Consider the following 22736-nt stretch of genomic DNA (forward strand, 5'->3'; position numbering starts at 1 on the left):
TCAGAGGTCTCATAGGCGGAAGGGTTTATAAACAGTTTTCCACAGTCTGCAAGGAAAGGCAGACATCATCTAAAAATACAGGCTTCCCTCCGGACCTGCCACGGCCGCGTGACTGAAAGCCCAGGCGGGCAGCTGAGGGGCTCTGGGCTTCCCCCAGCATCTCCTCTGCACCCCGCAGCTGGGATCAGCACGCACGAGACTGGCCAATGTGAAGCTTACTGCTAGGCAGCTCTGGCTAGCCCAGAGCTTTGGAGAACGCACACCGGGAGAGGCAGGCAGCTGCCGGGAGGCCAGCACAGAAAGTCCCGGTAGACGCCAGAGCCTGGGGTAGGTGAGACCCCGGGTGGGATGTGCGGCACCCCTACGCGGTAGCCTGACACATGAGGCTTGCTCATGCCACATGGCTCAGTGAGCAGCAGAGAGCTGCATGGGCTTGTGACTAATGCTGGAACTGAAATAATATGGTTTAAAGAGACTTCTTTGAAATACAAGTTACTGCACTCAGTCCGAGCAATACAGGCTAAAAATCAATGCAGTGATCCGCCTGTTTGGCCTCATCTAAGAAGCTACAGCTGACCTCCGTGTTCACAGACTCAGCCAAGTGCTTAAAATGTGTACGGCTCACAAAAACATAGAGCAGCCGTGGCTTGGGCCAGTTCCACGAAGAGCTGTGCTGGCACAGTGCGGGGAGGGAGAATGAGGGAGCCTGAGCTGCTGCTGCCTCTTTGCTTGTTTTCAGAATAAAGAGAAAGTCTTCGGAGACGCTAATTTATCCCTTTTCACAGTCAGTGAGTTTGCTTATGGCAACGAAAGGAAAACAAACACTCAAACATCTTCAAGGTCTAGTGCATAAATGTACCAACGCAGCTGCAGTCTCATGGCGGCGGCTGCACGCCGCAGAGGGGTTATGGTTTGTGTTGCAGACAGCCTGGGCTCACGGCGATAGCCTGAACGCTCTCCAGCACTTTTTTGCATTTCAAGTCCACTGATAAAATAATCATGAAGGTGGGACAATTTCTGACCCTGGGCATTGCTGGGTCAGGGGCATCATATCGCCAGACTGCAGCTGTGCCCACGATGGCTGTTCAGAGCTCCCACTGCAACCTCCTCCTCCTCCTCCTCCTCCTCCCGAGCCCTTGAGCACCGATAGCAACAGAGCGAGTGGGAGGCTTGACTGTACACACACATTTTTAGCAATAAAACCAACATGCACTCTCCAAGCTAGGCTGGAGAGTCAGCAGCAGTTCGAGTCTCTGCTCACGTCTCCCAGTGAACGTGGGCTTGGGCAGCAGCGAAGCGATGGCCAAAGCAGACCGGGTGGGGCCCCACAGAGGTGAGGGTGGCTGTACAGCAAGAACTGCAGCCAGGCCCCTGCCTAGCAGAAGGCAATGATTTGGGGGTAACAGGAGAACCGATAAAGGTTTAAGTACAGATTTAAGAGCCAAATGTTTAAGGTGGCATATTTGGAAATTCAGCAGGGGCAGGCATAGGCTGTACTTTGTTCACAGCAAAGGGCCCATCTTAAATCTTTACCTTTTCTGCAAAAAGTTATTGCCAGTGCACACAGTGTGAACGGCAGCATCTCAAGGGGAGCATTGCACAGTGACAGCAACGGAGCTGGACCGCTTGGCAGTCTTGCCTTCTGCTTCTGATGCACGTCTTTGTAAAATCTAAGGCTCTTTCTTAGACAGGTTATTCCATCTTGGAGGTTGTTAAGGAGGATGCTATCCCTCCATGGGATTCAGTGATCAGAAACTGGGATAAGACTGGGATATGAACCACACTATAACTGCAGAATAATGAATAATTCTGCTATTCCAAACCCATGAAACACAAAGAGAGAGGTTTTTAGCATATGAAAGACTGAGGAAAATGTATGCAGCCAGGCTGTTAACATTTGCCATGTTCCCAGCCCAGAACTATTCCCAGGACTTGACTGAACCAGCTGACATCAGAAGAAGAGTGAGGAGGCAAGACTGGGATACAGCAGGAGCTCTAAAACTGCCTTGGAAGAGACCCAGAGCAAGGTAACTGGTTTTCAGCACCTGGGAGTGCAAAACTAAGCTCAGAGACCCCAAAGGCATCGCAGAGAGCAGACACAGATGCTGATCTTTTCTGTTTTACTTGTGGAGGAGAGATCGTATCCTCACCCTAGTTTTTCATGCTTTCCCACCGGTACAGCTCCATTGGCCATGAATGGAAGATGACCAAAGGCATAGAAACGTGACTGTAATAACCTCAGTTACCACCATCTTTCTGTTTTTTCCTTCATCCTCTTTCTTCTGGTTCCCTAATGCTCGCTTTGTCTGGGTCATCTTCCCAGCCATAGGGCACGCGAAGAATTTTTTCTGCAGCTGGTGGGATGATCTATGTAATCCCCATTTCCCCAGCTGTTTTCAGGACTGTTTTCCACCACAACATCTCATTCTCCAGTGAGCTAATCCACATAGCATGAATCACCTCCCTTTTGGATAAGTTTCTCTTTAGACATTTATCAAGAAACTGGACTCAAGGAAATCCACTTGTGTCAAGACAGACAGGCAGAAAGATGCATGTGTGAGACGTAAAATTCACATACAGTGCTAAGGAAAATCCCCCTATAACAGCCCCACCTGCCTTGATAGCTCCTATGGGCTCTCCCCCGCTGCAAATCTTTCATCCCAAGCCAGGATGCCTTTTTTGCTTCCAGCCCTTTAAATCTGGTCAAGCCAAGCTGCTGAGCCCTGGAGAAAGCCTTTTCAGAGCTGCTTGTTAGCAGTGTTGCTGGTTAGTCCTCTGTCCTTATTGTATCTTACACCTGAGACCGATTTAATACCTTAAAAAGATGCTTGTAGCAAAAAAAAAAATCTGTCTCTGAAAGGTCCTCAACCTCTGCCAGAATCTAGTTGCATGAGCTGGATCAAACTCTGAAGCAGGGCTACAAATCCAACTTTATCGCAATTTAAGGACTGGAGGATAGAAGCTTTAAAGAAACTGAAGATACGATGTCACATGATACGGTGTGTGGAAAAGAAAGTCTCTATGACACAGATTACTTAAGGGAAGTAATAAGAATGAGCAAATCAGGCCAGAGGATTTTAATAAGGACTGAACAGAAGGGGAGGTAAACAGGCATTAGTCTGCAAAGGTGAAGAAGTGGTAGGAACTGTTGGGATTTCACAAGGACATGTTAAATTTATGCACTGAGGTTAATTCAGGTTTATCCAGCAAACAGGTTTAAATCCAGAAAAACTAATATCCAAACTTTTATTGGTAGCAATTAAAGCTTTGAGAACAAAGTCCCTACTAAGGAATGATCTGCAAGAGAATTTTTTAAACCGCATTGCTAATGAATGACACTGTTCTTAACTACAGTTTGCACTAAAAGTGTTAAATTGGGCCAGAAAAGTACAAAGCGTGCTAAAGAACAGCACAAGAGGGAAAACAACAGGTTGTGCTCAGCAAAGAGCGTGGGATATTAATACTCACAAATGGCTGGTTTCTGTACTCACTGACAGAGGAGGGAACTGCAATTTGGGCTGGGCAGGGTCTCCCGAGCCTCCCTGCACATCCACCTTTAGGGATGCTGTGTTTCTCCAACTGCTGAAATCTTTTCTTTTTGCTGTTTAATAGCATGCAGTGTTCATTGCTGGATAGACACGCTCAGTGCCTAAAATATCTCAGCAAAAATTGGCTTCAAGGAATTGGGTTACAAAGCCCTTGCACGTGTGCTCTGAGATACTAGATGGACTAAGTATCCATGATTTCAAGTAAATAAAACCACTCATGGGACAAAGTTTAGGAACATAAATGGACAAGTTGTTTGTGCAGGTTGTCTGTCTCCTAATCAACAGCCCTTCTGGCACCCGATTTTGTTAAAGTCTGACCCTTCATGTTGTATCTGAAATAACCAGACAAAAGCAAATGTCATTCGAAATTCTACCAAATAGATTAAATCCCAAGGCAGGCAGCAAAATGATGTTAGTAATTTTCAAAAACAGTTGATAAAGAAAAATAAAGGAGCTCTGTGTCAAATCATCTGCAGTTACTAGATTTGAACAGACAGAACAGCAAGTTCAGAACTGGGAATTTAGCTGCACTGATTTAAATCAGAAAGGAAGCAGAGTTACCTGTGAAATGCAGATGTTCCACACCGAACTGCTTACCTTCCTCAGTTTGTGAGCGTTTCATGGGAACAATTTTAGGTTCCGCTGTGCAGGGTACCCCTGTTACCTCCTTGCCTTTCCTCCCCACCGCTTTGCATCTGCCAGCTGCCACAAGTATTGGGTTTTATATCCAGTGCTAAACGCAGAACCATTTTGTATGCAACTTAACGCACGTTTGGTAGGTTTTTTTTCAGAATGCCTTCCTTTTTCGGAGAATAGGGAAAACACAGCTCAAAAGCTCTTTGACCTGTATAAACGGAAACATCTACAACTCCACAAGAGGTAAGCAGGGTGTCTATCCCAATGAGTGCCTCTCTTCCAAACACCATGTTCCCAATGTGCTGTGTACTTCAGCTCCTCTGACCTCTCCTTTTCCTCCTGGCTGGACCTTTGTCTGCGATAACACTTCATGTAAGCTAGAAAGATTTCTATTTTACATGTCAAGGCAAGTCTGGAAAGCTCCAAAGTGAACAGAAATGTTATTTCTATCAGCGTGGTATTTCCATGCATTCTCCTTCATTTTCCAAAGGGAATGTACGTCATACTGAAAACATTAATTCTTGGGAGTTTCTAGAGACTGAACATACATTAAGCCAAGGACTACTTTAAATACTTACAGGATGCAGTAATCATATTTTTATGTAACTTTTGTGGTAGGATGACTCCCATACAATGTTCAAATGTCCCTTTAGCAAAAATTTTTAATCCTGTAGGATTCTTCCATAATGACAAGAAGAAATAATATTTGGATTTAGTGTCTAAACAACCTAATTTTCTTAAGGTAGACCTCTTTCTCTTTGGTATTTATGTGACAATCTAGTTTCTAAATGTGGATGTATTTGCTGTTAGGTTTTCAAAGGTTGGCTATAGCTGTATGAATACCCAGCTACCAGTCTGCATGCAGCTGCAGAAACTGCATATCCAAACTAAGTGCACAGGAATATGCATGATGCTCCATTTTTTGCCTCTTAGCATCTTTGAAAAAATCGGTGCTGATACTTTTTGCTTCATTCCACTTTTACAAAAATGAAATATTTTGTTGCTCCAGGTTTAAATCATAGTTCAGACGATTGTTTCTGGAGCAGGGGCAGTTTACAAGGACTGTAACAGAGCACAGCCTAAAGTAGTGATCGCAAAGGAGGAGGTACATTTTTTATCAGTACCTGTACAGTTTGTTGTGGGTACATATTAGACCACGACTCACGCAAGGGGTAACATGACAACTACCTCCATGTCATATAGATAAAAGTCAGACTCGGAGCTATTCCATATTCTACCTGATAAAATGTGAAGCAGCTACTCAGACTGCAGGAGGCAGAGATGGAAAAGGCCAGTAGGTTAATCTCCAGCTCCTCTCGGTACACGGCTGTGCTCTGTCTGATCTAAGGCTTTGCTTGACAGTTACCAAGCTCCAGAGAATGAGGTTAAACGGTGGAGTTTGTCACATCACAGGAAGGTAATCAGGCTGTCTGCAGTGTTTGTGTGCGTAACGGCCCTGCAAGGAAGCAATCAGCGTTTTGCCAAAAGCAGAAACAGTCAAAATGTTGCTAGACTTTCTTACCTTGTCAACCAACAGAAAATGCAGTTTTGCTCCAGTGGATTTGCATCTTTGGGCATGAGGTGCTGTTTTTCTCTGTGCTGGGGACCCAAAATAACAAGTGACAAAAATAAACCACAAGCAGACAAATGGGCAAAAATTATCTGTTATTTCTGAGCATTTCAATACATTATTTCTTTTTCTTGCAACTCTGTTAGCCTGCACCTCTGACTGTGTCTTCGCCTTGCTGTGGGACATGCAATGTGAGTCTGAACACTGCAGTTGTCCAGTGCTGAAAAACAGACGGATGACTCATCTGAACACAGGCTGGTTTGGTGGCTTTAGTGTTTGATTGATTTGTCCATATAGAAATGATGGGACATTAAAAAAACACAAAAAACACATTTGGAGTTCAGGTTGCTGCTTCTCTTGGAGTGCGTGGAGCTTTCACCCAGGGATTTCCAGGGCAAAGCAATGTCTTCAGCTGCCTCCGCACCAGCCGTCAGGGGATGAAACCTGTGTGTGGAAAGGAGATGAGGGCACTAAGCAAACGAATAATCAGTCTCAAGTACTGAGAAGGAAGGGGATGGAATTAATTCTTTTCCCTTGTAAACCTTTTGTTCAGTGCCAGTGATTTTCTTTATTGCCCAGGATTTTGTACAATTGAGCCTCCATGAAATGTATGTGTAGGAACTGAGATATTGTTCCCCTCTATCCACCATGGAAACATTGCTGGGGACATTATGAACTGAAGATACCCCCATGATCACTCCACCTGCTCGACTACTGCTGCAGATATGTGTTAATCTATGAAGGATGGCTGAAGGAGCAGTCGATTGAACTGGCTTTTATCCATATGAATTGCACATGAATCATCCTGATTGCTTTGCAAAGGAGGCTCTTGCAGGACTGACAGTGCCTGAAGGATGAACGAAGGTCTCTGCCCAGCTTAAGAGAAGTAACCAGAGATATCAGCTATAAAATCTTAACTTTTGTACTGAGATAGTCAGGACTTACCTCTTCTACCTGCCTCATAACATCCAGAGATATCACAACCCCCGGGATATCCAGACTGCCCAGGCTGCCCTCTGACACCGGGAAATCCTTGAGGACCAGCATTCCCAGGGTAACCCTTCGGACCTGGTTTCCCCAGCACAACTTCTCCTGGTGGGCCTGAAGAAAGAGAAGCACTGTAAGGTGTAGCACATCTACTTTAGCTGCTTCAGTGTAATACCTCTTCTATATTTTCTCCATCCTACATGGTAGTTAATTTTCTGAGTAGTGTGTCCTCATTTTGGTGGAAAAATAGGACCTGCCAGTTGGAAAACCTCTTTTGAAACCCAGCAACTAGGGGGCTTATTCTTGACCTCAAGGGTGCCCAGCTTGACTAAAAATGGAGCCTGATTATGAGAATCTGAAGTCCACCTACGTGTCAATGCAGAAAATCACCTTAACCCCAGGATCCATCCCAGATACTTTGGTTTTTGTGTCTTTACATCTCAACTATAAAAATTTAAATACAAAAGAATATGTTTGACCACACTCTCTTGATAGTGCCTGGTTTGTTACATCAGTGGCAAACCTCCCACTAATTGCAAGTAACAGGGATCAGGATGGAGGAGAGCGCCAAATCCTAACAGATTACTCAAAAACCCTTGTGTTTCACGAGCTGAATTTCCAGAGTTTCTGTCCCCTGAGCGTCTGGTCTTGCATGCAAAACTAAAACTCCCTGGATGTGTCTCAGGTCCTTAAAATACATCATTACCTGGGAATGGGTACCAGAGGGAGGAGGCTGCCTGGAGCAATCTCTTACATCTTAGCAGAGAGGAACCATCCAGGATGCTGCCAACAGTGCTGCGTTGGGGAGGTCAGTCTGCCCCACCACAGTGGTCCTAAGGCTGAATGATGCTTCAAATGTGGCAGCTGGTAACCTCTGGATGGCCGCACTGGGTCAATGCAAAGAGGTTGTATTCACTCTACCTGTTCTACCTCTGGGTCCTTGGATCCCTTCTTCACTGGCTCCAGGCATCCCTTTTTCTCCCTTGGGCCCTGGGGCACCTAATCATAAGTAAGAGATAAGTGTCACTTCACTGGATTTTGAATTTCACCCTGAATTAATGCTCCCACCAAGCTCTTTTTAGTGTTGAAGTGAAGCAGAGTAGAACTGTGAGAGAACACAGAGAAATATCCATTTCCTCTGTTCCTACTCTCTGTTCCAGAGTGGCCAGTTGCCCATGACCAACAGGGCTTCAACCAGCATTGTTTTGCAGCCCGATATGGATGAAAATGGAGATTTTTCACGGAGAAATTCATAGTGCTGGTGTTAGCGTACTGGCCTGAGTGTGAGGTCCGCTCCCATGCTCTTCACATGGATCAGACAAATCACAAAGCTGAACCATCTCTTCGACCAGGTGCTGGTAAGTTAGGCTTCCTGTTTTCGCATGAAATTGCTCACAAAACCAGTACATCTCAGTGAAACAGGTGCGTTTTGACAAAATACCATTTTTCATCATTTTAAGATGAAAATATTTTGATCAGCTGTGTCCTTAAGCTTGTTTTTCAGTGCAATCTGTCTTTTTCCATCTCCTTGTTTAACAGTCTGGAAACATTTGCAGGTTGTTACTTCCCTTTTCTCTTAAGTGACATTTTGATTAGCTCTGCAGATTCCAGCTAAGACTGAACAGTGCCAGAGCAAGGAGTTAAACAGAAGGTCTCTAGTTGCTTAGAGGTATTAAGACACTGCTGAAACCAACGTTTTTCATTTTATTTTGACAGACAATTACTTAAGCCACTGACAAATATTGTCTGCAAATCCAAGCAAAACGTATTCCCACTATTCACTCATTCATGTGCAATAACTGATGCCACTTTCTGAGATTACATTAATCTATTTCTTTAGTCATGTGTGAGGCTTTCGCTGTTGGAACTACTGCTCCAGAAACCTACTTCCACTTCCAGTATTACTTCGGTTGCCTCATACCTTCCCTCGGTGTTTTCCAAGACTTGTAATTTCTGCCCAGAGGTGATCCATTCCACCACCACGTGTTCATCCAAATGGCTGTTTCTTTTGCCTTTCTGTAGGAAAAGCCTCCTACCCTCTAAAATCAAACTCTCCATCCTTCAAAATCTAGAAACTGGCCTTCCTCTCAAAGCAGAGCTTGCAAAAAGAATGGCTGCATCTGTCTTCTCACTATTCTTTGAGCTATCTAACTTGTGTTACTCTTCCTAGAAGAGAGAAGTCCAGAAGGAAAATAATAATCAGATGAGATAATATCATGGGTTGTCTTTACAGTACTGCTTGAGGCACTAAAATATTTAGTTAAAGTATCAAAGATATAGTAAAAAATGCTTACCAACATTTCTGTCCATACCTCTTTCTCCAGGATATCCATCTTTGCCTGGCTGTCCAGGGATGCCATTTTCTCCTCTTTCTCCGTTGCTCCCAGGGGGACCTGGAGGACCTGGTGGTCCTGGTTCTCCTGGTTTTAACCTTTCTTCCCAAACAGGAACTGGCTTCCTTGCATGTTCATGAATGAATGAGTCAAATTTCAACACATGAGCTAAGAAGGGAAGAGAGAAAATCAATGTTTCCTTGGCTGGGAAATTCAGAAAAGAAACAAAACCAGAGGATGTTGTCTAAAAAGGTACTTAAAGCTATCAGCTAGTGCTAAAAGGCTGTCAGTCCAAACTGAGAAAGCCAGAAGCTGAAGAGGAAAATGGGCAGCTGAGTCACGACTTTGCTGCCTGACCTTGGACAAACCTCTGCTTCTCTTCGTGCATCACAACTGTCCTGGTTTCAGCTGGGATAGAGTTAATTTTCTTCCTAGTAGCTGGCATAGCGCTGTGTTTCGGATTTAGGATGAGAATAGTGTTGATAACACACTGATGTTTTAGTGTAAGCGCTGCTCAGCAACGAGCGTCCCCAGCTTCTCATACTGCCCTGCCAGCGAGGAGGCGGGAGGCACACAAGAAGCTGGGAGGGGACACCGCCAGGAGAGCTGACCCAAACTGGCCAAAGGGATATTCCATACCGCATGACGTCACGCTGAATAAAAAAAACGGGGGGGAGTTGGCCAGGGGGGCGCGGCTGCTGCTCGGGAACTGGCTGGGCATCAGTCAGCACAGCGGGTGGTAAGCAATTGCACTGTGCATCACTTATTTTGTATATTCTTTTATAATTTTTATTATTTTCCCTTCCTTTTCCGTCCTATTAAATTGTCTTTATCTCAACCCATGAATTTTACCTTTTTTCCAATTCTCTCCCCCATCCCACTGGGGGGGCACTGAGCACACTGCTGTGCGGGGTTTAGCTGCCTGCTGGGTTAAACCATGACAACAGCACAGGAGCTTCACCAAAAATGCCTCGTCTCAAGAGGAATCAGCACAAATCACCGAAAGAATAATTTCTTTCAAATTAGTTCAAGCTTTTCCATTTGAGAAATAAAGGAGTCTTTGCAAAGTGCTAAAGGGTTTTCCAAAGAAATATTTCACAGGTCTCTGTGCTAATGCCACCCAATAAAACCAATGTAGCACTGAGAGCCTGTGACGGGACATTTGCTATGAGTGGTGCTCAGCATGGCACAGCGTGGAGGAGCTCCCCAGGTCACTGCAGCTTCATGCCATCTCCCCTCTGGTTTTGCTCACCACTGCTGGAGAGGCGTGAACACACTCGGGAGCTGAGCTGGTTATACTCACTCTGAATCATCCGCTCACAAGCCTGGCTAACGAGCTGGTAAATTGTGGCCAAGGACTGTGGTTCCCCCTAAAGCGAAACATTTTTTATTCAAAAAAAAAAAAAAAAAAAAAGGAAGTATTAATGTCTTTTAAAAAGGATCGATATCATAATGCATCATAGCTTTCTGCCCGTTCTTTTTGTCAGTTTGAGTTTCAGAGATATTAATTACTGTGAAATGCATCTACATTTATTTATCACAAAGCTCTGAAGCCATAAAATTGAAACTGGGAAACATCAATAATTGCTTTTCTGCTGCATATCAAAAAACCCAGACCGAATCTCAACAATTACCGAAGTTACCAAAAAAGGGAGAGTAAATTTCACTCTCAAATTTTATCAAAAAAGTTGCTAAGTCTATAACTCAGTGTTCTGTCATATGTAAAACATTTACTATGATCAGATATTACAACATCCTATCTTCGTCTAAATCTTTATGAATATTGATTCTTACCATCACTGTATTCTGAATAAATCATATCTGAGGGGTTCTTTAGAAAGTCTGAGTAAAGTAGGGAAAAGTGATAAAAATGCAAAAAGCTGCTTAAAAATAAACACTGACTCTATCTCTGAAAATTCATAACTAACACACTGCACACCTCCAAAAACATGGATAAAATATACATCTCTGGCTGGATCACTGTGCAGATTACCCAGACTTAAACAAAAGCTGGGCACAACACCCAAGGGAGGGAAAAAGGAAAGTTCCACTGCAAAAAAAAAGTGTAGAAAAGGAAAAGCTGGCGGGAATGGAAGGAGAATAGTGTTAAAAATTTTAATACTGAAGCATTAACTTGAGACAAAAACAGTCTGTCAAAAGCAGCTCACTCCTGTCTGAAGCCTAGTTCACATAAGACAATCTGGGCAATGAGACTCAGACTCCTAGAAAGACACAGGGTTTCTTTTTAACCAAAAGGCAGGATGAGAAAAACTTCCTCTTACAATAAAATAACCTTCAAAGGCAGCGTAGATCTCCTGATATCAAATGCTCTGTGCTGGGGCATGCCAGAGGATTATTACAAATGAGTCCCCTCTTATTGAATACATTAAAAAAGAGCAATTCAGTCAAGTCAAGAGGTTTTGGTTTTTCCTTCAGCAAAGAATGGATTTTCAGTTGGCATTTCTTCTTCATTACTACAATTGATACTAAGGAGCTCCTGTGCTGCAGGATTATTTATATCCCACCAGCACAGCCAGTGCAGGTGAATGGAAAGGCAACAAGCTACAGGTACATGAAGTTACTCAACACTAGAAAGGTCTACACGCGTAAGCGTAGCTTGCAAAGCACGCTACCACATCCACTCTTCTGAGTGTAGGATACAGGGACAGTGCTGCTGCCTAGCACCACAAAAACTCACTTTCTCTCCTCTTTCTCCTTTTGGACCCGGCAGCCCCTAGAAAGAAAAGAAAAAATAAAAGTCTAGGGAAAGGAGGAGCAGAAGAAAACAAAAAAATCAATGGGGATGTGGGTTACATTAGTGGGACATGGAGCACAAAGTTTGTTTCCCACACTCTCGTTGTTTCCTTGACCTCATGACAGTCGCTAGGAGAGCTTCAAGTTCATAGGAATATTTCGGTTTCTTTTTTAAGAAAAAGAATAATAAAGCAGCAGCTGGAGCAGTGGCATAAAGCACCATCAACAGGATTGCAGAAATTCGTCAGATACAATCTTAGAACAGATATCCCAACAGAGCAGGTGGGTTTTGACATCTGAGAAGAAGAAATAACTGTGACATCTAGACCTGCGTTGCCCCGACAAGCCCAACACTGGCTACTCCAGCTCAGGACTGACTCTGTTGCTTTATTCTAGAAACTTACACCAGAAATTTGTTTGGATGTTGGATTTTGTGTAGCTTGTGAATCTACAGAGAGCAAAGGGAGGTGGGATTTGTTGAATAGTTTATCAAAGTTAAGTAGCGTGGGCTTTGCATATCCTGATACCTCCTTAGGAAGGATGAGCGTGAATTAAAACTATTCTTTAGACTGAGGGAGAGCTGCTGTGGAAACAGCTTGTTTCCACTCAATTATTTCGTCTTGCCCTTCTTTGAGACCCAAAAGCAGAAACTTACTGTTGGCCCAACGTCACCTGGAGGTCCCTTCTCTCCACTGCTGCCTCGAGAGCCTGTCACTCCTTGGAAACCCTGCAGACATTAATTGCAAGATACAGATAGAAGTCCAGTTACTTCCTACCTTTCTTCTTTTTCTGTTCAAGGCTGACATCTCCCTACAGCTCCAGGGGCACCAGCAGCTTGAGTTTAGAGGACTCTAGCAAGGGCATTTTAGCCTTAAGGTTTATGTCAGTACTTCGTCTAGCCATGAGTCCAACGTTAAGAGTATATCATGTATATACTCATATACATGTTCACATCATTTCCTATTACTGTCTCAATTACGGTCAAGCCAGCAAAGCTGAGTTTTGCCAACAAACTGCAATGTGTTTTTTACCCTGCAGGCATTAGATCCTTCATTATATATTCAGAGTTAGACATAGCCTACAGCATAACCCTTTTCTTCAGCCTACTAATACCATGCTGTTGTTTTCTTTTTCCTTTAAGACCTGTGCTTGCCTCTAGTACTTTACAACAGTAAAGCTTTACTTTACAGTAGCTTAGAGAGTGGGAAGCGCCTTCTTTGGTCATCTCCTCTTTGTGAAGTTTCTGTGACCTTTGGAGCCATAAAGGGAAGAAAAAAATAAGCCAAAAACAACCAGTAGAAATACTTTCTTTTATAATTTTCCACCTATTATATTTAAGCTCAACAGAGATTAGCAACTCTTCTGATCAGTAAAAATGAAAGAAGTCTTCAAGGCAGCACCAGAACAGCTTTCAGGCTACAGTGCTTCCCTCGTATTTAGAAAGCTGAGGTTCGACCCTGCCGGCTCCACATCTTCCCACGATAAGCAAGTCAAAGTTATAAGCTGAATTCAACCTTAGCTCCCATAAATATCTGACTTCACCACAACTACTGTGGGGTCTAATGCAAAGATAGCAGTGAGCAATCTCCATCTTACTCTATTCAGGACTGCCAAATTCCTTATAATTCAGCAGTGAGAAGCAGTAACTCTCAGGTCCACCACCCATCATCTAAAACTGAATTTGGTTCAGTTTCCCATGTAAAGTGAAGTGTACCTGTTTCCCAGAACTTGGAAGGGCTGTGGTGCGTTCAAATTAGGAGATGGATGTAAATCAACAGATCTTAAGGTTCTGCTATCCTGGGCACAACAGAGTGCAAATACACCTATCTACGTACGGCCCTGGCAGCAGATATTGGAAATGGTGTGTGGGGAAACCTTTCACACCCGCCTGCATCCTCCAGCTCCTGCTGATTTCAGTATAACAAGCCCATATACCTCAAACTCAATGAACAGTTGAAAAAGAGTAGCACCAGGAAAGCAAAAAGAGCAAAACAAATATCTCCTTGCTGGGTCAAAGCTTCCCCAGAACTTGCCAGAAGAAGCCAAGGTTTTTCTTCTTACACCGACAGTGGCAGGGGAAAGCGGACATCTGCACAATGTGCCAGGTATTCCCCGTGATACCCCGAGAAAGGGTTTTGCCCTGACACCTCGGTGTGACAGCTAGTCAGCAGAAACCACACGCCCCTGCTGAGGAAGAGATTTTGATATGCATCGAATCATAGTGAGAACTCACCCTTGGTCCAGGAGGTCCTGGAGGCCCAGCTGTGCCTTCTAGTCCCCTCACCCCCTGCAAAGCCAAATCCAGTCATTTATTAATGAGAGGATTCAAAAAGACTTAGTAAGCAGTGAGCTGTTTTTTCCATGTGCTGCTTTTAACAGGAGCTTGCTAGGAATGGGTAAAAAAATGCATCTGCCAAGCAGGCAAGAAGGGTGGCACCTCATCAAATTTGGCCAAACCTGAGATGACCCCATTTTTCTTTTCCCCAATCCATCTGGCTTTGTGAAAAGACCATTCACTTATGCACTGAGTGCATTAGGAGAGCTGGATGTTTTGGGTCTGTGCTGGTATGCTCACAGCAGAATTTTAGGCACCCATGCATGAAAACTCAGAGGTAAGGTATTTTATTTTACCTTTGCACCTTGAAGACCATCCCTGCCTGGAGCTCCCTGCACACCAGGAAAAATTGCTGGCTAAAGTTGGCATCTGATAATCATTGCCCTAATTCATCTTGTAACAGGGGACATAAGAAAAAGATGGAAAAGAATCAGAGTTATTCATTAATCAGAGCAATCACTGTTATCCCAGCTTTAATTCCATTCTATCTAGCTTCAAGGTAGGTCTATCTTTCTTGCACCAACTGACTCAGTTTCCCTTGGGAAAGTGATGACACTCAAAAATGAAAGACAGTTTCCAAGCAGACAACAGTAACAACTCTATGGCTTTTCAATCTTGCTTAAAGTAGTTACTGGGAAAAATGGGCAAATCTTTGAGACAATTAGAAGGAATGGTGTCTACCATTACCTGCATGCCAGGACTCCCAGTGTCTCCTTTCTCTCCTTTAATTCCTGGTGGTCCCTTGGATTAAAACAGAAGCACGTAGTGAGGCAGGCTGCAGCATCCTTTAAGGCAAACAGCATCCTGCTGCTCCACATCCACGTCCCGGGTTGCTCCTGCTCTCTGTGGTGCCAGCATGTGCATGGGGATTCTGCCATCCCAGACATGCACACAGCAGCCTCTACCTCTACTCCTTGCGAAGCGATGATGATCATTGCAAAGAAAAATGCCTGAATACTCCACTGGGCTGTTTTCATTAAAGGCACATTAGGGAGAGTCTGGACAAAAGCAGTCTTTTGCCAGAATGACTAAGTGCAGGGCCTCGTCAGCATGAAAAAAATGATCATCATCTCTCTCTAGTGCAGCTGTCCAGCTGTTAGTAAGGATGATGTAAATACACGGATCGTGTTTTAGGGGCTTTATTGAGACACCCATTTCTGAGACATGTTCTAACTGCAAAGAGCAAGTGACAAAAAAAGACAGTGGAAGAGATCACATACCACAGGACCCTGAACCGTGATTCCTTGGGAACCTGGAGAGCCTTGCTGGCCGCTAGGACCCTCTGGTCCTACTTGTCCAGGTGGGCCTGGTTCACCCTACAGCCAAAGACATGAAATCAAACATAAGGAAAGGAAGTAATTAGTGCCTGCTCTCCACATGGGCTGCACTGTATGACCTGGGTCAGCATGAACCGTCTACAGGATTCAAGATGAAGTCAGGATAGTGAGGGGTTCTCTAGTGACCTCAGCTGCCTTTGCCTTTTACATCCAAGGTTTTGGTGAATCTTTCATGGGAGAAGATGGCAAAGCTGCAGATGGTGCTTTCCAAAGGATGATTCACCTTCCCAAGCAGCGGGTTGTTCCTGTTATTCAAGGTGGCCAGAGAGCAAAGGGAAATGTTCCTTAACCCGGGTTAAGGGTTAAGGCTGAGATCTGCATCCATTCTCATTCCTTCCCCAAAATCTTTCCCCTGTAACCATGCTGCTTTCCCAGATGTTATCCCAAAGAAGGGGACCAATGGGCTGGGCTGGCTCTGCCCTGTGTTGATCAGTGGAGCAGTGAACACTTGCTCCAGTCCCCAGGGTTTGGGGATTCAGAGCTGGCTGTTCCTTATGCTCACCTCAGGGCTGCTCCTGAAGGCTTTGTGTGGTTCTTGCTCTGCTTCACTCCTCACGCTGCTCTGCCCCAGAGCAGTACCCATCTGTCTGGTTTGGAGGCTTGGCAGCCAGAACAAGCACAGCACAAAGACTGACCATTTTCCAGCAAGGCTGCTTTCAGAGAACATTGCTGACCACGTACATTGCATTAACTCAGCGCAATCAGGCTCATCATCTCAATTTCCAAAGCCCAACAGAGCACTTAATTAATAATAAGTGATCCCATCCTCCTCAATGCATTCATCCTTAAGGCTCTGTTTGGGCTCCGCTTGGTGCAGTGAGACAGTCCCCAGTCTAAAGAGTCCAGCTCAGAGCAGGACTTAACACATACAGCTGCACTGAGGAGTCTGCACTCCTGCATCATGCCTCCGATACAGCCTGAAGCAAACAAAGCCAGTGGTAGTGCTGAGCATCAGGACTCACCTTGGGTCCTGGCTCCCCCTGCTCCCCTTGCGGTCCTCTCCTCCCACGGCTGCCCTGCCAGTAGAACACAAAGCTGCTGTTATGAATATCATAATCCTTATTGCAGTGTAACCAGGGGCCTAGGGGACAGAAGTTGGTGCACTTTGCTGTGCACAGTCAAAGACGTTTCCTGCTCCAGAGAGCTTGCAGCAGATGGAAACAAGAAGAAAATGAATCAAGTCATCCAGCACATGTGGAAAAGGGGAGAAGAGAGGACAGCACAGCCCCTCCGTGCCAGGCGGTGGGTACGCTGCACTCACCCCAGCAGGGAGAGATGAACTTTCAACCCGTCCAACCTCCTCCCTCCAACTCCCCCAGCAAATCCATGCTGAGACGACGAATGGAGAAGGATCACATATGAACATGGGAACATACTGGAGGAGAAAAAGAAGAGGTGCTCATGCCTACAACCCTTTAGGACTATGTTGGTTTTTATAACATCATCCTGAGAGAACAGACTCATGCTGAGGTCAGGGACAGCAACCAGCGCTGGGGAAACCTAGCTCAGCTCTGCATCTGCATAACTGCTGGACAGAGAGCAGGAACCAATCTTCTGGCACGAACCAATATCATGTGAACTTTTGACATTTTTATCTGAAAGTTTCTATTCTTGACTCTAGAAAAACAATGGATTTGGATTAAGAAGTACAGGCAGGAGCTTTGGGAAAGGTGTTTTCAGAAGCTCCCAGAAGCTCATTTCAGAAGTCAGCTGGACCTGGTCAAAAACACTCATTAAGGACAGTGATAAATACAAGGTGGAACATAGGCTTGCTAACTGGAGTTTTAAAAATAGCAATGAGTGCTTTTGTAACTGCAGCAAATTACCAAGGGTTTAGTGGTGTGAGGATAAGGTTATGTGTCAAAACTGTATTTTCTCTAATGCTTAAAAGAGTCTTGCTCTTTAAAGAGTTGTACTGTGGAGATGTTTAAACCACAGGGTAATGCAAGCTGGTAATTATGCACTTAGGATATTGAAGCAAACTGTGATAGTGGAGTGTGCTGTGTAATTAAACTTCCACCAGAATGAGCATGTAATTACCCTGCAACAATGCGCTGTTCCTTGCAAAGCATGGAACTGAATTCACAGTTAAACCATAGTAATGCAAGGGGTGACCTGAAACCTTTTCACTTCAGCAAGGAGGGCAATGTTTTTTTGATGGTTATTTTCCAGGAGAAAAGCACCTGGAGTGGTTGAAATGGGGTGCTCTGGACAGGCTATCAGTTTTCAGCTGCCTTGTGCAAATAACATGTTTTCCCCCAAACTTCCAAAATGCAAACTTTTTGATAGCTGCTTCCTAGTGTTTAACTGGAATATTTCCTCCTGCAATTTAAGCCCATGGTGACTCTCCTGTGTCCATAATGGATAGGGCAAAATATTGCATTTGCTCTTTATCCCTGAGCACGTTACATACTTAATGAGTGTTATCGCTTCCCCCCTTTTCTTTCAGGGTTTTCTTGCAGGTCACATTCACTGTAAAGAGAGAGCGAGCTTTGAGGACGGACAGAATTGCAGTCTCCCCTTTCTCCTTACACTGCCCACCCACACAGACACTTATAAGGCTCCCACTTAACACAGAAACCAGATAGGAAGGTTTTGTGTGATTTTTTTTTTTCATTTACAAAGAGTTTCAGAGCCTCTGATCCATGAAATCTCTGCAGACGCTGAGGGTGACCTGTCCTCCTCTCCTAAGAGGATTAACGTGGCACCAGGAACTGCTCAGCCTGTTCCCAGCTGGTGCTCTGCCAACCCCCCGTTCTCCCCATTTCATCAGCATCTGAAACCTCAAGGACACCTCTCAGCCTTGCCCTGGCACGAGGAGGACATCAAAGATCCCTGAGATAGGACAAGAGGAAACGGCCTCAAGTTGCACCAGGGGAGGTTTAGGTTGGACATTAGGAAAAATTTCTTCATAAAAAGGGTTGTAAAGCACTGGAACGGGCTGCCCAGGGAAGTGGTGGAGTCACCACCACTGGAGGTATTTAAAAGATGTGTAGACATGGTGCTTAGGGACATGGTTTAGTGGTGGACTTGGTAGCGTTAGGTTAACGCTTGGACTCGACGATCTTAAGGGTCTTTTCCAACCTAAATGATTCTATGATTCTAAAACCTCGTGGGGCCCCAGGAGCGTTATCCTCATGCCCAAACAACATGAAGCAACACCAGTGCATGCAATATACTGCTTTCAAGGAACACGTGGAAGGGTGAACTTACAGGGGGCCCTGGAGGTCCTGGCAAGCCCGGGCGGCCAGAAGTACAAGAGCAGGCAGGAGCTAAGGTAGGGCAGGTCTCCTCGTCCCTCTGAAACGAAAGCAAGCCAAAGGGGCATGAGCAGCTGCGTAGCAAGAGCGGGATGGGTCACAGGAAACATTTTCAGTGTTTCAAGATTCAGTTGGAGAAAAGCAGAAGTTTTCTCTACTCCACTGAGAGATTTTTGTGAACAACTTAGTGCTTTATTTTTCTGTCAAATAACAAGTTTAGACAAAAAAAACAAACCAGCCCTGCCTGAAATTTGCGTAACACATACTGGAAGATAATCTTCTCCTTGCTAAGTATTTATACACCCCACAAAACAACTTTCTGTGTTGAGAAGAAAACCTGGAAGGAAGAGCTGGGGGACATTGTGACTCAGGGCTGAGGTGGCAGCAAAGCCGTAGGACTGTCAGGGCTGCTGTCACAGATGAGTTCATGACAGGAGGGATGTACACTGCACCGGGATTTGGAGTTTTCTTTCCTTTTGAAGCAAACACAGTTTTGTTCACTTCACCAAGAAACACACAGATGTTATCCCCAAGAGAAGAGGAAAAAAAAAAATGATTTCCCTCTTGAGTCTATCAAAATCTTGTGTGGTGTCACTTCAATGCTATGGGCTTGTTCCATCATCCCCAGCTTCATGTCAATTAGCAGAGTGTCTTGTCTTACCAGTGCAGGGAGATCACAGCATCTGTCTTCCTCTGCCCCTACGCTGCTGCACACGATCTGCAAAGACTGCAGCTGGAACTGTGGAAAAAAGAGAGTTTGACAAGCAAGTAGCATTGACACACGGCCCGTCACCAAATCTCATAACATTCAAGTGCTAAAAATAATCTTCAGTGATGATTTGACAGGACTCCTCCATATGGTCCCAACTATAATTGTGCCCAAAAAAGCCACGACATGAAAATTATCCCTGGCCATTGAGTGTTCTACAATCCCTCAGGTCTCTGTGCCTTGCTAAGCAAGTCAACAAGCAGCTTCACACCAGCAAAAGCCAAGCGTCCAATTTACTCACAATCCTGCAACAGCGGGCAGGTTCTCAAGTAATTTGGCTTCAAAACGTGAAAGCAAACTTTGTTTTGCTCCCCCTTAGGGGCATGGAAATAAGAATAAATGTGGCAGCAGCATTTCCCAGGACAGATGTGATCCCCTCCCAAGAACCCCCAGCCTGTCTCTCTCACCACATCCCTCACAACTGCCACATCTTCCCGTTCTGATTAACAAAGGAGCACACAGTGCACAAAGCCAAACTAAAATAATGAGGCAGAGATTTTTTTTCTTTTCTTGATACCATTTCTCATCTTTTTTTTTCTTCCACTCCATGCATTTAACAACGAGCAAGCTGCACAGCCCAGGGAGTGTGACATGCAGCATACAGATATAGATGAGCCCATAGATCAAGCGGCATTTAAAGATATCTTAAAATAAGTAAGGTTCCACAATAACCAGTAATGAGACACTCTGTCTTCTCAAGGCCAGCAGAGCTGTGGAAGACGTGAAGCTTTGCTGGGCTTGAAAGGCAACGGGAGTAGGGACAGCACGAAGCTGTTCATTACTCAGCTGGGTCTGTCTAGCTAAGCTGCTAGCAGGGAGAATTTGGGAAGGACAAGGAAAGCACAGATTTCTGCCTTGTTGGCCACTGGCTTGTGATCAAATTGCCACAGAATTTATTTAGGAAATAAGTAAATACTGCTTGAATACCACTGTCCCCTGGTTTGTTATACAGCTGACCCCATATCTTACAGGCAATTCCAATATCCACTTTTTCTCTGGTGTATCCCAGACCTCTGCTTCTCTCTTTGCAGTTGGGAAGGCATATGGGACAAACTGTTTTTACTGCACTGCTTGGAGGCAAGGGAAGCTGTAAATCAACTGATGCACTGTTTTCCCCTGGACTCCGAGATCTAAAAGCAGAGCCAAGGAGTAAAAGCTTCACATAAGTCATGAATGATTTTCTACAGTCCCTCTAGCACATCGTGAACGATGAACTTGCGCCTTATTCTGCACGTATTTAACACTCCTGTTTTGTAGAGTAAGTATGGCAACAAACTGCCAGGCGATGGCATACACGGGTGGTTTTGCCCCTAGGGCCATGCACCGGGCTGTCACAGGGCACGACACCAAGTCCACGCTTTCCCTTATTCTTTCCTCTTGTGCACCGGGCTGTCACAGGGCATGACACCGAGTCCACGCTTTCCCTTATTCTTTCCTCTTGTAGGGAGCGGGCTCTCTGCAGTGCTGTGCAATGCAGTAAGGACATACCTGTGGGCTGGCACCAAGGTTTTGGATTTGTTTTTTTTTCAAGTAGCAGCTGACAAAGAGCCTCTATACTAAAGATTATTTTCCTATCATTTGCATGCAGATAGGCAAGCCCAAACACGCTGGAGGCTGAGGCGCATCCAGCCCTGTTGCCTTCAGTCACTGGCATTTCCCACTATCACTCGGTGGGGGCTGATGTGCACAACCTTCCCTTGCAGAAGCAATTCCCAAACCCTCCTGTCTGCTTCAGCATCTTAGTGCAGGATCTGTGCTTCCCCGGTCCCCAGCTGAAAGCACCTCCGGGACACGCTCACGCTGCTGCCTCTGATTACAGACCTCAAACAGGGGTAGGAGGTGAGGGGGGAAACACCGCACTAGGAAAGCTCATTAAAACCACAGAGATCAGCGGGATCAGGACACAGTCGTGCGTCACAGCAGCATTTGGAGGCATTCAGAGCAAGAATGATGTGAGACGGCACTCCTCTCCATCTGCCCACCCCAGCCGGCTCCAGATTTAAGCCTCCCCACTCTCCAACAGCACGCGCCACTGGGGACTCACCGATGCAGAGCCGCTCCTGGGTCCTCTGGTCCTCGTCACTTTTCCCAGCATGATGAAGCCAGCGGTGGAGATGCTGCCGACGGTGTTGATGGGTTTCTCTGCTATTTTCTTACAGTCGAGATAGAGTTTGATCTTGAAGTGGCTCACGGCCACGTGCACCTGGGCGGCAGGTGGAAAGAGGCGGGTTGGAGCTCCGCAACAAGATGGGGGAGTCTTTTAAAGACAGTAATACCTTTTGCCCAATTCCCAGACTGCTGCTGTTACTAGCGGTGTGTTTTTAATGATCAAATGGATCAAGGGGGCTCAGAAATAAGTTTCAGTATATGCTGTGTGTGCTGTGCAACACTGCACTTTTCCCTGATGTTCCCCTCACCTCTCCTTGGGAGAAACATTTCTGGAGTTGTAGTATTGAATAATTCAGTTTTCAGAACTAACTGAATAATGGAACTGCCTACAGATACTGATAGAAAGTGTTCGTTGCTCATTTGGGTGGAATACCTTTGCTCTGAGGACATAGATGGCCAAACCGTCATCCCCCCACCCCGTTATGAGTGATAAAATGGCTTTCTCACAAGTCTAGATTTATTTTTTTTCCTTCCTTCCAGAGCTAAATGGTCACCAAAATCCCAAATTAAAAAAAAAGTTTGATTTTTCAATGTTTCCTGATTATTAAGACCTAATAACCCCTCAGCTTTGGAGTTTCTGGGGGGAAAGGAAAGAAATCAATATGTAGAAATCATATTTTGAACATGGGATGAACCTTAATTCTTTACAATCATAAACTTCAGCATATCAAATAGGTTTGCCAGTTCCCTAGCAATCTGGATGCAAAGCATTTGTATAATCACTCCTCACTTTGAACAATACACATTGATGGCATAGAACTCTCAGACTGGAGTGAGATCGTGAGCCACATTTCTCCCTCTCTTGATAAGGACCTTATGAAAGCTCCCATAGAATATCTTCTTCACTTCCTGCTGGTCAAAGGAGACTTCCTGTAAATCAGCCTTGTAGTCATGATTGAAATAGGTCAAGGATTTCTTACTGGCTACAGGGAAAATAGGACAAATAACAGCTTAGAATTAAAAGAGAAACTGGTTTCACCCACATACTGAACAATAGTAAACAAACAGGCTTAAACATGGTGAAGGTCTTCATACGTT

The sequence above is a fragment of the Fulmarus glacialis genome, unplaced genomic scaffold (assembly GCF_000690835.1).
Source record: "Fulmarus glacialis isolate BGI_N327 unplaced genomic scaffold, ASM69083v1 scaffold8626, whole genome shotgun sequence".
Taxonomy (NCBI): Eukaryota; Metazoa; Chordata; class Aves; order Procellariiformes; family Procellariidae; genus Fulmarus; species Fulmarus glacialis.